Below are 12,322 nucleotides of genomic sequence, written 5' to 3' on the forward strand. Positions count from 1 at the left end.
TCCCGTAAAAGTGTGTAAAATACTACCAACGACAGATAGTTACCCCACTAAGTATTGTACAAGTAACACGAATAACCTTTGTAAGTGTGAAAAACACCCAAAACATTGCAAGGATAATAATCATAAACTGCAAAGCAAAATGAGCTCCGTATAAGCGACGTACATATAACTAGTGAGAGCATATTAGCAACCGGTAAACCATTCCAAAAAAAAGAAAAACACTATTAGATAAAACCGGCATGAAGATGAGGCTACACCACTAACAAGAAGATGACTGCATGCACAGCCAAGTGACTGAACCAGTAATCGTTCCTGCAATGGTTTGTAATTAACTCTACCACTCTTTCATACGTGCATAGGCCGTATAACAAAATGAGCCCAATATAGGCATTGGACAATAAACTAAGGACGTCATAGTAGACACCAGTAAACCACGTCAAGAAATACACTGGCAGAACCCACCAACATGGACATGAGGCCAACCCTCTAATAAGGAAATAACTGTCTATAAAGTCAGTAAATTTAACCAGTAAGCGTCCCTGCAATGGTTCACAAGTAGCCCAAACCCCCTTTGTAAGTGAGACAAGTCCAAAACACCGCAAGTACAAGAATCCCAAGTTGCCCATCAAAATGCGCACAATATAAGTCATTGAAATTTAACTAGTGACCTCTTATCAGCCAAAAATAAACCAAACAAATAGCGCATTTTGAGAGACAACTGGCTTGAACATGTGGTCACCTCTCACATAAGAATATGACATCATGTAAGGTCAGGAAAAGAACCATTAAACATCTCACCAGTAGTTTTCAAATAACTCTGAAACCCTCTGTAACTTAGATGAGTTCGACACTTTTGTAAGTACAAAAATCGTAAACTTCCCCATAAGATGTACCCCATATAAGCCAAGATCATCCAACTAATGAGTTCACATAATCATTCAAATAGCATACTGTGAGGAATAACCAATATGGACATGAGGTCAGTACCCAGATATGATCATGAGCACATGCAAATCCAGAAAGTTGAACAAAGAAGTGTCTCTTCTATGGAAGTTGTTGCCTCGCAGGTCTGAGACGTTGCTGTCTAGGCTGGATTGGATCAATAGGAAGGTTCTGTCATCTTCTAGACGAGCAATGGTTCAGGGAAGCAGCAATCCAGTCTGGAATGTCACTCGGTGGAGCATTAAAGAGGCTCTGTCACCAGATTATAAGTGCCCTATCTCCTACATAATGTGATCGGCGCTGTAATGTAGATAACAGTGGTTTTTATTTTAAAAAAAACGATCATTTTTTAGCAAGTTATGAGCAATTTTAGATTTATGCTAATTAGTTTCTTAATAGACAACTGGGCGTGTTTTTACTATTTACCAACTGGGCGTTGTACAGAGGAGTGTATGACGCTGACCAATCAGTGACCAATCAGCGTCATACACTTCTCATTGTTCCAGCCCATTGTTACAGCGTGATTGCGCAGTGAAAGAAGCTGGGCTGGAACAATGAGAAGTGTATGAAGCTGATTGGTCACTGATTGGTCAGCGTCATACACTGCTTTTCACAACGCCCAGTTGGTAAAAAGTAAAAACATGCCGAGTTGTCTATTAAGAAACTAATTAGCATAAATCTAAAATTGCTCATAACTTGCTCAAAAATGATTGTTTTTCAAAATAAAAACCACTGCTGTTATCTACATTAGAGCGCCGATCAGATCATGTAGGAGATAGGGCACTTATAATCTGGTGACAGAGCCTCTTTATAGGGAATGTGTCGCTAGAAAAATATATATATTTTTTTTAGTTAAACTGGTTAGTATATAAAGGATTACACATTGTTCTAATTTTTTTAATTTTTTCACAAGTCAGGAAATATTATAAATTAGATTCTAATTTATAACATTTCCATGTGCTGGTCACTAGAGGGAGCAATTCCCAAAATTGCAGCATTGGCATGTGGTAAAGCAACCTCATTGCTTTATGCTGCAAAATTGGAGAAGACACACTCGCTCTAGTGTACTCAAACAATCCCCCCTCCTTTATCCTGGCTAGTGCCAGGAGAAAGGAGGGGGTTGAATGTTCAAACCTCCTTCACTGTGTGCCGCCATTTTTTGAGCGAATGCACAGTGTAGGAGGATTAGATACAGTGGTAATTACACAGTATAACACGAACATACACACACATCACATACACAAACATAACTTACCTGCTCCTGCAACCGTCGCTGTCGCTCTCGACGCCCCTCCGCTACTAGTCCTTGCTTCTGAACATATGGACGGAAGCCGCGACCGGAAGTAGTCCGGCCGCGGCTTCCGGTCCACATGAAAATGGCGCCGGATGTCGCTCTGCCGAAGACCTTCCTTTTGGACTGTGTTAATCGACACATACAAAGATGAAAAAAAAATGTCAGCCCCCATAGAGAAGTAAAAGAAAGAAAAAAGAAAAAAGTACAACACAAAAGCACAAATGAATAAAATTTACTTTAATTACATAATAAAAGCAATAACATATAAAAAAAAAATATTTTCGTGACACCTTCCCTTTAAGAAAGGTAAAAAGAGCAGGCAAATCTTGTGGAGAATGTATGGTGCGCACAACCCCTTGTTTCTTAACAATGAGATGAAACAGAAATCCCCACATATAGGTCGCTTCAGCCTCTCTGATTATGTCCAGCAATGGATGCATCATGCGTCTCATTAGTAATGTACGAGCCGAAAGATCAGGGAGAATATGGATGTCAGCACCTCGAAATTCCAAGTGACCCATGTTACGCATCTTGCGCATTAAATGTTCCTTTACAGTGAAATAATGAATTCTGCACACAATGTCCCGAGGTCTATCCGGGTCTTGTGACATGGGACCCAATGCTCTATGAACTCTGTCCAGCTCGATGTGGATGTCCTGGTGGCTCCCCTAAAATTTTGTTAAACATTTCCGTCACCATGGCTCGGAGATTGTCTCCCTCCTTTACTTCTGGTAAGCCCCATATACGCACATTATTGCACCTATTTCTATTCTCTAAGTCGTCATGTTCTAGGGCCATAGATTGTAACAACGACTGATGAGAACGAAGTTGAGTCTCTAACCTGTCGAGCCTGTCTCCATGAGAAAATGTTTGCTGCTCTATGGCCGAGACACGAGAACACATTTGTTCCACCATACGGTTCACCTCCTCCAAACATGTGCGTGCCATTTTCTCCATTCTGTCCAACATGTTATCAAAAAAACTTCTATTCGGAAGATGTTCAAGGGCCTCAGACAGGTCTAGTCTAGTCAATGGAGTCTCGTCCATGGAGGCCGGTGAAACAGGGCCAGGTGACCACTTAGCCCTAATAGGGGATCCCCCAGAACCAGGGCTAGCAGTCGGAGTGACTAGTGAATCTGAGGGTGTAGATGCACCTGATACAATGCCTGAGCAGCGAGGAGAGACCGCAGACGGCCGCTGTGAAGACGAGCCGGGTGCAACGGCCGCCATGATGGATTCCTCCTGTGTTTTTGTGAAATGCGTGGCCGCAAGAAGCGAAGATGCCGGGGTAACCTTTTCAGAAGACTTGAGGGACTTCCCTTGGGGCATAGCTTGACAAACCAGGCTCTACAAGTCGTTGGTAAGTTGAATATCTTGTTAGTAATCACGGTTGGCGGGAGCTCCGAAGCTCTGCGTGTTTCTTCCTCACATGCCGAGACCACGCCCCTCGCTACACCCCTTTCTAATAGCTTGGATTCTGCAATCACTATTGACCGAGGCATCTGAGTGGTTAAGCGGTCAGGATTTAAGTTATCTTCAATCCCAGACATTGAAATGAGGTGTCGGCTGTAACATACAGCTGACAACCACTGAGTGTGGAGCTCAGCCCATAAGCCTACTCCATACTCCATACATGGCGTACAGTTACATCACATGTCGCCAAGGGGGTTACAGAGCATGTTACCCTGAAATCGGATCAATCTTCTGCTGCAGATTTTCTGCCCGCAATTGAAAGCAAAATCTGCAATGCAGGGGCCTAGGAGTTGTCACTATTGAAAAACAGTTATGGAATATAATTTTACTATCTATCTATCTATCTATCTATCTATCTTTAAAAAATGGAGAACTCTTCTTGAGCTCATTATCAATTTCTTGCTCTACCCTTTTTTGACAATAAAGCAATTATCTCATCTTGTACTCTGTGGCAAGCTGTGTAATCACTTCACAGTCTGCTATCGGTGATATTGAATATAGTTACCTGATCTTTGCTTTAGTGGTCCCCGGCCTGAAATGGCAAGCTGATATATATATATATATATATATATATATACAGGGTGGGCAATTTATATGGATACACCTAAATAAAATGGGAATGGTTGGTGATATTAACTTCCTGTTTGTGGCACATTGGTATATGGGAGGGGGGAAACTTTTCAAGCTGGGTGTTGACCATGGCAGCCATTTTGAAGTCAGCCATTTTGTATCCAACTTTTGTTTTTTCAATGGGAAGAGGGTCATGTGTCACATCAAACTTATCGAGATTTTCACAAGAAAAACAATGGTGTGCTTGGTTTTAACGTTACTTTATTCTTTCATGAGTTATTTACAAGCTTCTCTTTGTTTACAGCCATTGACATGTCGCAGAGGTTAACACGTGTGGCGCGGATAGAAATTGTGTTGATGTCTGGTGAACGCAGTACCCGGGTCAACGTTAACGTTACTCTATTCTTTCATGAGTTATTTACAAGTTTCTGACCACTTATAAAATGTGTTCAAAGTCCTGCCCATTGTGTTGGATTGTCAATGCAACCCTCTTCTCCCACTCTTCACACACTGATAGCAACACCGCAGAAGAAATGCTAGCACAGGCTTCCAGTATCCGTAGTTTCAGTTGCTGCACATCTCGTATCTTCACAGCATAGACAATTGCCTTCAGATGACCCCAAAGATAAAAGTCTAAGGGGGTCAGATCGGGAGACCTAGGGGGCCATTCAACTGGCCCACAATGACCAATCCACTTTCCAGGAAACTGTTCATCTAGGAATGCTCGGACCTGACACCCATAATGTGGTGGTGCACCATCTTGCTGGAAAAACTCAGGGAACGTGCCAGCTTCAGTGCATAAAGAGGGAAACACATCATCATGTAGCAATTTCAGATATCCCGTGGCCTTGAGGTTTCCATTGATGAAGAATGGCCCCACTATCTTTGTACCCCATATACCACACCATACCATCAATTTTTGTGTTCCAACAGTCTTGGAGGAATCTATCCAATGTGGGTTAGTGTCAGACCAATAGCGGTGGTTTTGTTTGTTAACTTCACCCTTCACATAAAAGTTTGCCTCATCACTGAACAAAATGTTCTGTGTAAACTGAGGGTCCTGTTCCAATTTTTGTTTTGCCCATTCTGCAAATTCAGTGCGCTGATCTGGGTCATCCTCGTTGAGATGCTGCAGCAGCTGGAGTTTGTAAGGCTGCCATTTGTGAGTAGCTAATATCCGCCGAAGGGATGTTCGACTGATGCCACTCTCCAGTGACATGCGGCGAGTGCTACGCTGTGGGCTCTTGCTGAATGAAGCTAGGACAGCCACTGATGTTTCTTCATTAGTGACAGTTTTCATGCGTCCACATTTGGGCAAATCGAACACTGAACCAGTTTCATGAAACTTGACAAGCAGTTTGCAAACTGTGGTATGAGAGATGGGTGGTCTCGTAGGGTGTCTTGCATTGAAATCTGCTGCAATGACCCGGGTACTGCGTTCACCAGACATCAACACAATTTCTATCCGCGCCACACGTGTTAACCTCTGCGACATGTCAATGGCTGTAAACAAAGAGAAGCTTGTAAATAACTCATGAAAGAATAAAGTAACGTTAAAACCAAGCACACCATTGTTTTTCTTGTGAAATTCTCGATAAGTTTGATGTGTCACATGACCCTCTTCCCATTGAAAAAACTAAAGTTGGATACAAAATGTCCGACTTCAAAATGGCCGCCATGGTCAACACCCAGCTTGAAAAGTTTCCCCCCTCCCATATACTAATGTGCCACAAACAGGAAGTTAATATCACCAACCATTACCATTTTATTTAGGTGTATCCATATAAATGGCCCACCCTGTACTGAAAAAGAGCAGCACTGTTCAGTAAGTGCAGGGTGCAAAGCTCCTGTTCGCACATACGACCAATGTCCCAAATAGCTAGCAAAATCCAGGAATACAAGACAGCACTCCAAATTTAGTGAAAAAATAGGATCACTTTAATCACCACTTGCGACGTTTCAGCCATACTCCATGGGGCCTTTCTCAAGCAATACAACTCAGTGAACAGTGCACATATAAATACATGATTTACCAAAGTACATAATAATACAATATAAATACATTGTTGTATAATTCATCAGTTTAAATATACAGTATATAAGGAAAAAGTCTTCAATATAATAAACAGGATATGATGATCGTATTTCATAAAATATTAAGAGGGCATTTAACCCATACTGTATATAAGACTCAAAACAGTATTAAGTGCCAATACATAAAGTGCAGGTCTACAAAATTGAAGATAATAAAAACTTTTAATCAATAGTATTGGGCTCACCATCTGGCGAATCCCCTCATTTAACCCTTTAAGTACCATTTAGGAATAACAGATTTTGAATAAGCTTTTTGAAAAACTTTGCTTCCGTCCTCTGGGTTTAATTATGTCCAATAAAAGAACAGGGACGTTTCAACTTTAAGGCTGGGTTCACACGACCTATTTTCAGGCGTAAACGAGGCGTATTATGCCTCGATTTACGCCTGAAAATACGGCTCTAATATGTCGGCAAACATCTGCCCATTCATTTGAATGGGTTTGCCGACGTACTGTGCCGACGACCTGTCATTTACGCGTCGTCGTTTGACAGCTGTCAAACGACGACGCGTAAAATGACTGCCTCGTCAAAGAAGTGCAGGACACTTCTTTGGACGTTTTTGGAGCCGTTTTCTCATAGACTCCAATGAAAACAGCTCCAAAAACGGACGTAAAAAATGCCGCAAAAACGAGAGTTGCTCAAAAAAGTCTTAAAATCAGGGGCTGTTTTCCCTTGAAAACAGCTCCGTATTTTCAGACGTAATTGCAGTTATCGTGTGCACATACCCTAACAGGGAATGGCATGATGACCGATCCGTGTAACACAGACTGTATACATGTCATCCTAAGTGGACTCTTGTGAACCCTAGTGAGGAAAATTGAAGCAGTTGACTCTAACATAAGACATACTCTGTTAATGTATTCACTCAGGTCTTTCCTTAAAGACAGTAGATTAAATCACGCTCTACTGTGTTTCAAAAACCATCATTGATATTAGTAAGTATGGAATCGGTCATTATTAATAACTCTTTGTAACATATGCATGGTAATCGAATGAGGGGATCCGTACTGGGTGAGTCTTCATAACTTATCTGTAATAGACAGAAAAAAGAAGAACAAGAAATTTCATTTCATGCACATCCATCACTCAGGATCTGCGCTGCACCACCATCACACAGGATCTGCTCTGCATCTCCATTACTCAGGCTCTCCTGCTCTGCACCTCAATCACTCAGGATCTGCTCTGCACCACCATCACTCAGGATCTGCTCTGCACCACCATCACTCAGAATCTCCTGCTCCGCATCACCATCACTCAGGATCTGCGCTGCACCACCATCACTCAGGATCTCCTGCTCTGCACCTCCATCACTCAGGATTTGCTCTGCACCCCCATCACTCAGGATCTGCTCTGCACCTCCATCACTCAGGATCTCCTGCTCTGCACCTCCAACATTTAGGACCTCCTGCTCTCACAGAGAACATTATTGCGGCATCTATGCAAATGATAGTACCATTGTAATGGTACTGTTATATTTGCTACTGTTCTTGCATGAGTACAGCAGTATTAATACTTAGCCTTCTTACATGCGCATGCATAGTGACAAATATGATAGCACCTTTACCATGCTTAGCAAGAACAGAAGCTCCTGAGTTGCCAAGGAAAATTCTGCATCATTAATGCAGTGTTTCTAACTCCATGACAGATTTTCTTGAAGCCAGCCATTGACATAATAAATATTGTTATTGATCAGAACAATTTTATAATTGTTAGCCAAAATTGTTCTGCCTGTGGTGTTAAAACTGATTAGTTCTTATCAATGAAAAGCTGCTCAATTCTTCAGAACACTGAAGCCCTTTAGTTTATTATTGTACGAGAAAACGACATGTGGGGTAATGCAAATGCCCAATATTTTACATAATATAAACGATTTTCCATGTAAAATATTTTGTGTCGGAAATATCTTTCATGTATGCCCCCTACCTGATAAGCACTCTGATTTAAAAAAGAAAAAAATATATCAAAATGCTTGTCAAATTTTGAACAGAGCTTCAAAACTTTATGTCTATGGCCAGCAATAATTTCCCATTAGCTGCACTCAGTTTTAGGCCTGATTTACACGAGCATGTGCGTTGTGCGCATGCAAAAAACGCAGCATTTTGCGTGCGCAAAAGGCACTTAACAGCTCCGTGTGTCAGCAGCGTATGATTCGTGGCTGCGTGATTTTCGCGCAGCCGCCATCATTATGACACTCCGTTTGGATGTTTGTTAACAGAAAAGCACGTGGTGCTTTTCTATTTACATTCAGAGTTTGACAGCTGTTGCGCGAATCACGCTGTTCGCACGGAAGTGCTTCTGTGTCACCTGCGTGATTTTTCACGCACCCGTTGACTTCAACGAAACGAGGCCTTAGGCCTCGTGCACACTTACGTCACCGTTTTCACGGCCGCTTTTGATGGGTCTGTGAACCCGTTTTAGCGGCCGTATGGACTCCCGTGTGCACTCCGTTTTTACGTTTCCGTGCGCCGAGCATGGTACTGTCCTGGGTGCTGAAAGAGTTAATGGGCTGCACTGATCGGCGGTAACGCTTTCAGCACCCTGGACAGTACAATGCTCAGCGCGCGGAAAATAAAATTTTTATGTAATAAAAAAAAAATATAATAATAAGTTCATACTTACATTCCTCCTGTCCGGCCTCCAGCGATGACGTTCAATCCATGTCGCCGCAGCAGCCAATCACAGGCTGCCGCGGCCTCTGCAGCCAATCACAGGCTGTCGCGGCCTCTGCAGCCAATCACAGGCTGCAGCGGCCTCTGCAGCCAATCACAGGCTGCCGCGTCACAAAAGAAGGTCGGACTGGAGGAAGAAGAGGGACTCGTCACCAAGACAACGACTGGGTACGTATGAAATGCTTTTTATTTTATTTTTAATCAGCAGCCTCTTTTCTCTATCAGTGATTGATAGAGACAAGTGGCTGCCGATTAGTGTCATATTTTTCTAATGTTTTTCTGCCCGCCCGGCGGTTGCTAGGCAACGGCTCCGTCACACACGGACGGCACACGGATGCCTTCCGTGTGCCTTCAGTTTTTTTGACGCCCCCATTGACTTGCATGGGCCTCACGGTCACGGAATCCCGGAACAAAGTAGGACATGCTCTACTTTCGATCGGAAAGGAGCAACGGACCGTCAAAAAAACTGAAGTGTGCATGGCCCCATTGAAATGAATGGGTTCAGGGTGCTATCAGTGACAAAAACGGATAGCACCCTGAAGGAAAAAACTGAAGTGTGCATGAGGCCTTACTCTGGAAACACATGATGTATGCCCATTGACTGAAATGAGAAAAACTCATGTATTCCAACCGAAATCAAGGGCATCTGACAAGAGTAAAGCAGCCGTCGCAGCGTGATTTTAGCAAGTTGAACTGGGATTGCACTACAAATTAAATCTGAACCTTTAGATTTACTGAATCAACCATTAAAGAGGTTGTTCCCTATTAAGACTTATTTACATCATAGAGGCATTTTCTGTGCTTGGGACCCTCTCTCCAGTTGATTTTAATGGGTACCATGAAATACTATACTTCTCCAGCATTTTGTCGCCATAGATGGTTTTCCTTGGCATTATCATCTGATTCCTGGACTTGACTCATTTTTAAATCGAATGTCCTTTTGGGAACTGTCAGAAGTAGGATCCGTCACCAACTAATTTGCTGTCTCTGTGCAAATCCTTCCATGAACTTAATGGCAAAAAATTATGAACATTATTTCAACAGACCCTGTTCAAGTATGTAGCATATTGTTAAGCTCTGCTCACATTGGTGACCTCATGGCTTCTCTTTTAACAAGAGCTATAATGGTTATGACAGATTTGTTAACTGTTCCCACTGAAAATGAAAAAGAGCTAAGGGCACTTGCAAGCGGCCTTATTATGGCTCGATTTTTTTTTTATGCACGAGGCCTCTACTGTATCTTTTTGTGCCTCTGAGTCAACACACAGTCTTTTTCTGTAGGAATCCAACAGGATTAAAATTCATGCATTGCTTTATCTGAAGTCGTATGAATGGTGGTATAAGGAATCATTGCATTTAGGCGAGAATTTCTCTTTACACCTGATCGAGCCTGTGTAGTAGTACACGGAGGCCGCGTGGCACCATACTACAGAGTTGTATAGGCTCTGTGCACTGGGCACTGCCATGTGTATGATACCTAAGTGTGAATAGAACCTTATATCTGCATTTTAGGCTAGTCCGTTAGGTTGGGTTCAGGCTTTGTGATTTGCTTCATTTATTTTTTTATTCACAGCATGTCATATCTGTTTAATAAGCATTTTCTAAACGGCTTCTTTTACAAGAATCAGAAGTGCATGTACCAAGATGAACTTTTTCCACATTTCTTTTTCACCATGGTTCTTTTTCTCAGTTTTGGTGTGGATTTGTGCATAGTCTAAACGATGTATTTTGGCTGAAACTGCTGTTGGCGTTGTTAAATGGACATTAGAACTGTGACTTTTCTGCCAAGTACACATAGCTGATAAGCTGACAAATTATAGATATACAATGCAAAAAACAAACTTAATCGGCCACTGTAGTACAGTGCAATGCATGGAAATAGTGTTTGATAAAGCCTCATACACATGCTGCAGATAAAATACTGTATGGATGTGTTACTGCAGCCACTGCTTATACAGGAGTGCTGCACTGGCCGAGTAACTCTGGATGGGGGTTTAAGTGACATTGTATTATAGGCCCTCTCTTGATTGCCTGAGGTGAGAAGCCCATCTCGCCTCATGGACGGTGCGGCCCTGGGTGTTGGTGGCAGACAGAGCTTGCCCTTTCCCTTCCCTGTGCAGTTAGTGAGTGCTGCATAAGACACAGTGGAGACAAGCAGCTGTAGCTGAATGGAAGAGAGAGATGGCACGCACAGTCTTCCACTTTTGGAACCAGCGGTACAGGCTCCCTCCCCCTTGGACAGAACCGTCTGCACAGGCAGTATGTCCGCCCCTGCTAAGTATATGCATTTCATTTCTTTATATCTATTATATGCATAGCTCCTATGTGAAAGAGTTGCATATGCCGGTTGTCCACTAACCAGCTGGTTCTGTTGACTGCAATTCTCCTTATTTATTTTACTGGAAACCTATTAAACATAGTATAGTAAAAAAATAATTAGGGCAGAGCAATGAAAGAAACCTCTATAATAGCTGCTCTTTGTCTTGACCTACTAATGATCACAGTCTATATTTTATTTTTTTCTCGGTTTGTGCTCAACGTGTTAAGCTGTCTTCTAAAAGTATAGTGGCAGTGCCGTAATACATTAGGAAATCTGTCATCTATTTGATCACAATAAATATCATGCACTGGCATACCAATTATTTTCTGGAAAGCTATTCTAAAAGGGTGTGCAACTAAGCAATACTCCTCAATACACCCCACAGACAAGCTTGATAAATGTCTTCCTTGAACCCAAACTACCAACTGCAATTAAGCTTCAAGATTTACAATAGTAATGGCATTTCAATAACTTGATTTGCACTAAAACAAAGGTCAAGGATACCCGTGATTTATATTATAATTTTACCTGCACACGATGTAACTGTAAAGCACAAATGATATGTTCCTTTGAATGCTAACTGGTTTAAGTAGACGATGACATTCTTTTTACCAAAAAAATTGTAATTTTCACTACAAGGGTTTATATTAGCTACTTTCAAATACTGTATATGTAAAAAAAATGTTCGTTCGTAAGTTACATTATTGTATAGTGTCCATTTCTCATTTAGTATAATCTGTATGTGCTCATTAGAAAATGATTAGAAAGTCTATACTTTGAATAAACAGTCATTTTTAATTTGTGTCAATTCAATTAAAATATATTATGTTTCAGGAAAATATTGATATGCCTTGACGTTGCCTATAACCAGGACTGTCATCAGCTCCCCTCAAGGTTGGGCAAGTGCCAGGGCCCACTACTATCTACATATAAGTCTTGTGTAGTCTCTCTACTACAGAA

This window comes from Rhinoderma darwinii, chromosome 1 (genome assembly GCF_050947455.1).
Source record: "Rhinoderma darwinii isolate aRhiDar2 chromosome 1, aRhiDar2.hap1, whole genome shotgun sequence".
Taxonomy (NCBI): Eukaryota; Metazoa; Chordata; class Amphibia; order Anura; family Rhinodermatidae; genus Rhinoderma; species Rhinoderma darwinii.